This window comes from Triticum urartu, chromosome 2A (assembly GCF_056163025.1).
Source record: "Triticum urartu cultivar PI428250 chromosome 2A, HENAU_Tu73, whole genome shotgun sequence".
Lineage (NCBI taxonomy): Eukaryota > Viridiplantae > Streptophyta > Magnoliopsida > Poales > Poaceae > Triticum > Triticum urartu.
This window is the reverse complement of record NC_141874.1, coordinates 594,830,543-594,836,095: the sequence shown is the minus strand read 5'-3', so window position 1 is coordinate 594,836,095 and position 5,553 is coordinate 594,830,543.

Here is a 5,553-nt window from a genome sequence, read left to right as displayed (position 1 = left end):
GCTGTACAGGTGTCTCCAAAGGTACTTGTTGGGTTGGCGTATTTCGAGATTAGTATTTGTCACTCCGATTGTCGGAGAGGTATCTCTGGGCCCACTCGGTAATGCACATCACTTAAGCCTTGCAAGCATTGCAACTAATGAGTTAGATGTGGGATGATGTATTACGGAACGAGTAAAGAGACTTTCCAGTAACGAGATTGAACTAGGTATTGAGATACCGACGATCGAATCTCGGGCAAGTAACATACCGATGACAAAGGGAACAACGTATGTTGTTATGCGGTCTGACCGATAAAGATCTTCGTAGAATATGTGGGAGCCAATATGAGCATCCAGGTTCCGCTGTTGGTTATTGACCGGAGACGTTTCTCGGTCATGTCTACATAGTTCTCGAACCCGTAGGGTCCGCACGCTTAAAGTTTCGATGACAGTTATATTATGAGTTTTGATATACCGAAGGTTGTTCGGGGTTCCGGATGTGATCACGGACATGAAGAGGATTCTCGAAATGGTCGAGACATGAAGATTGATATATTGGAAGCCTATATTTGGATATCGGAAGTGTTCCGGGTGAAATCGGGATTTTACCGGAGTACCGAGGGGTTATCGGAACCCCCCGGGGGATTAATGGGCCATAGTGGGCCTTAGTGGAGAAGAGGAGAGGCAGCTAGGGAGGGGCCGCGCGCCCCTCCCCTAGTACGAATAGGACAAGTAGAGGAGCGGCGCCCCCCCTTTCCTTCCTCTCTCCCTCCTCTTTCCCCCTTTCTCCTAATCCAACAAGGAAGGGAGGGAGTCCTACTCCCGGTGGGAGTAGGACTCCTCCTGGCGCGCCTCCTCCTGGCCGGCCGCACCTCCTCCCTTGCTCCTTTATATACGGGGGCAGGAGGCACCCCAGAGACACAACAATTGATTTGATCTTTTAGCCGTGTGTGGTGCCCCCCTCCACCATAGGCCACCTCGATAATACTGTAGCAGTGCGTCGGTAGAACATCATCATCGTCACCACGCCGTCGTGCTGATGAAACTCTCCCCCAACACTCGGCTGGATCGGAGTTCGAGGGACATCATCGGGCTGAACGTGTGCTGAACTCGGAGGTGTCGTGCGTTCGGTACTTGATCGGTCGGATCGTGAAGACGTACGACTACATCAACTGCGTTGTGCTAATGCTTCCGCTTTCAGTCTACGGGGGTATGTGGACAACACTCTCCCCTCTCGTTGCTATGCATCACCATGATCTTGCGTGTGCGTAGGAATTTTTTTTGAAATTACTACGTTCCCCAACACAGTATTCATACGAGGAGGTTCCGTCACCCGTGGTTGAACCGGCGTCCTAGCCCCGGGCGTTGCAACCCGGTTTACCTCCGGCGGGTTACTGGGGCCTGCACCGGGTGTGCGGAAGAGGTTTCTAGGATCATAAGTCAGAGGCAAACGGGATTGAGCCTTCTGGTGCCTTCTCCTCATGACCTCATTTGATGCGTTCAAATCCATCGTAAGCTGGAAAGCCTCTGATTGAAGTTGCTGCCCTCGAGCATCCAAAGCCGCCCGCTCTGTGCCCATCCTGACATCCTCCACTGCTAGGTTTTCCTTGGCTTGTGCTACTTCCTCACGTAACCATGCCACTTCTGCATCATGTTGAGCCTGATCCGCCGGATTAACCACGGCGGTTAACATGGCTATCATCATATCCATGAGTTCCATCAGCACCTGAGCCGGCGGGCATACAGGGCCCCCTGCCCCGGCTGCCGCTGACCCGAAGGTTATCGCTGCCGCAGCCGTAGAGTTTTGAACGGGTTGCGTGCCAGCCATAAAGATCCCCGCTCTGCTCGGTGGCTCAAAGGGGTCCAGAATACTGCTGCCATCGGAACAGCCCCCAAGCCCGTCGTCTTGCAGTAGATACAACGAATCCGTCTCACCCATGGAAGACTCACCATCAGAGTAGATGGCCGTCTCACCGCCAGGCATAGATCCATCTGAAAATTCCCCTCCATGGATACATCCCACGAAGGCACGCTTCATGGCGGGCTGAGCCCGGGCAGGTTTCGCACGCTGAGCCATTTCGACGATGTCGGTGTAGATGTCCGGCTCAGGGCCCGGCTCGCCGATCTGACCGATGAAGACGTGGATTCCGCCGAACGGGACCTGGTACCCGTACTCAATTGAGCCGGTGTCGGGGCCCCAGCCTGCGTCGTCGATGTAGAGCTTGCCCCGACGACTCTTGGTCATCTGGCCCACAGCGTATCTCTTGAGCCCTTCAAAGTTGTCGTTCAAGAACTCAAATCCATCGTGCGCAGGCCCCACGGTGGGTGCCAACTGTCTTGGAATTGTCACGGCAAATGTCCGAATGAAAGTACTTAATCGTGGAGCCATCGCAACTAGGAAGCTTAAAGGGGTTAAAACAGGACAAACGACACGAGGATTTATACTGGTTCGGCCCCTTGCGGTGAAGGTAAAGGCCTAATCCAGTTTGAGGTGGTATTGCTTATGTTTCGATTACTAGGGAGCGAATCCGCTTGACCTAGCTTTCCACCTGATCTTACTTGCCCTCAACCGCCGCCGAGTCGTCCCTTTATATACAGAGGTCGACGCCCAGCGGCTCACAGAGTCCCGGCCGGCTCATAAACAGTGTCCGGCTCGGTCTCTAACTATCCCTGCCGTACAATACAAGTTATGTAAATATGGCGGTTTATCTCTACGGGCCTTGAGTCTCCTTTGGGCCTTGGGCCCTTAACTGAATCGCCATCTTCTAGAGCGGTCTTGGGCTTCATGAATCACCATAGGTATAACCCGGCCCCCCTTGGGCGGGTCATACCTAATAGTTATATCCCCAACAGGCCGCGCCCCCTTCCCCTAGTCCTATTCGAACTCCCCTTGGGGGCGCCACCTCCTGGGTTGCTGCCCTCTCTCTCCTCTAAGGCCCACTAAGGCCCAATACTTCCCCGGGGGGTTCCGGTAACCCCTCCGGCACTCCGATTTTCTCCGAAATCACCCGAAACACTTCCGGTGTCCGAATATAGCCGTCCAATATATCGATCTTTATGTCTCAACCATTTCGAGACTCCTCGTCATGTCCGTGATCATATCCGGGACTCCGAACTACCTTCGGTACATCAAAACACATAAACTCATAATACCGATCGTTACTAATGTTAAGCGTGCGGACCCTACGGGTTCGAGAACTATGTAGACATGACCCAGACTCATCTCCGGTCTATAACCAATAGCGGAACCTGGATGCTCAAATTGGTTCCAACATATTCTACGAAGATCTTTATCGGTCAAACCGCATAACAACATACGTTATTCATTTTCTCATCGGTATGTTACTTGCCCGATATTCGATCGTCGGTATCTCAATACCTAGTTCAATCTCGTTACCGGCAAGTCTCTTTACTCGTTCCGTAGTGCTACATCCCGTAACTAACTCATTAGCTACATTGCTTGCAAGGCTTATTGTGATGTACATTACCGAGAGGGCCCAGAGATACCTCTCCGACAATCGGAGTGACAAATCCTAATCTTTATCCATGCCAACTCAACAAACAACATTGGAGACACCTGTAGAGCACCTTTACAATCACCCAGTTACGTTGTGACGCTTGGTAGCACACAAAGTGTTCCTCCGATATTCGGGAGTTGCATGATCTCATAGTTATAGGAACATGTATAGCTATGGAGAAAGCAATAGCAACAAACTAAACGATCATCGTGCTAAGCTAACGATGGGTCAAGTCAATCACATCATTCTCTAATGATGTGATCCCGTTAATCAAATGACAACTCATGTCTATGCTTAGGAAACGTAACCATCATTGATTCAACGAGCTAGTCAAGTAGAGTCATACTAGTGACACTTTGTTTGTCTATGTATTCACACATGTACTAAGTTTCCAGTTAATACAATTCTAGCATGAATAATAAACATTTATCATGATATGAGGAAATATAAATAACAACTTTATTATTGCCTCTAGGGCACATTTCCTTCAGTCTCCCACTTAAACTAGAGTCAATAATCTAGATTACATTGTAATGATTCTAACACCCATGGAGTCTTGGTGCTGATCATGTTTTGCTCGTGAGAGAGGCTTAGTGAACGGGACTGCAACATTCAGATCCGTATGTATCTTGCAAATCTCTATGTCTCCCTCCTTAACTTGATCGTGGATGGAATTGAAGTGTCTCTTGATGTGCTTGGTTCTCTTGTGAAATCTGGATTCCTTTGCCAAGGCAATTGCACCAGTATTGTCACAAAAGATTTTGATTGGACCCGATGCACTAGGTATGACACCTAGATCAGATATGAACTCCTTCATCCAGACTCCTTCATTTGCTGCTTCCAAAGCAGCTATGTATTCCGCTTCACACGTAGATCCCGCCACGACGCTCTGCTTGGAACTGCACCAACTAACAGCTCCACCATTTAATAAAAACACGTATCCGGTTTGTGACTTAGAGTCATCCGGATTAGTGTCAAAGCTAGCATCGACGTAACCATTTACGACGAGCTCTTTGTCACCTCCATATACAAGAAACATATCCTTAGTCCTTTTTAGGTATTTCAGGATGTTCTTGACCGTTGTCGAGTGATCCACTCCTGGATTACTTTGGTACCTCCCTGCTAAACTTATAGCAAGGCACACATCAGGTCTGGTACACAGCATTGCATACATGATAGAGCCTATGGCTGAAGCATAGGGAACACCTTCCATTTTCTCTCTATCTTCTGCCGTGGTCGGGCATTGAGTGTGACTCAACTTCACACCTTGTAATACAGGCAAGAACCCTTTCATTGCTTGATCCATTTTGAACTTCTTCAAAACTTTATCAAGGTATGTGCTTTGTGAAAGTCCAATAAAGCGTCTTGATCTATCTCTATAGATCTTGATGCCCAATATATAAGCAGCTTCACCGAGGTCTTCCATTGAAAAATTCTTATTCAAGTATCCTTTTATGTTATTCGGAAATTCAGTATCATTTCCGATCAACAATATGTCATCTACATATAATATCAGAAATGCTATGGAGCTCCCACTCACTTTCTTGTAAATACAGGCTTCTCCAAAAGTCTGTATAAAACCATATGCTTTGATCACACTATCAAAGCGTTTATTCCAACTCCCAGAGGCTTGCACCAGTCCATAAATGGATCGCTGGAGCTTGCACACTTTGTTAGTTCCCTTTGGATCGATAAAACCTTCAGGTTGCATCATATACAACTCGTCTTCCAGAAATCCATTAGGAATGCAGTTTTTACATCCATTTGCCAAAATTTCATAATCATAAAATGCGGCAATTGCTAACATGATTCGGACGGACTTAAGCATCGCTACAGGTGAGAAGGTATCATCGTAGTCAACACCTTGAACTTGTCGAAAACCTTTTGCAACAAGTCGAGCTTTGTAGACAGTAACATTACCGTCAGTGTCAGTCTTCTTCTTGAAGATCCATTTATTCTCTATGGCCTGCCGATCATCGGGCAAGTCAACCAAAGTCCACACTTTGTTCTCATACATGGATCCCATCTCAGATTTCATGGCCTCAAGCCATTTTGC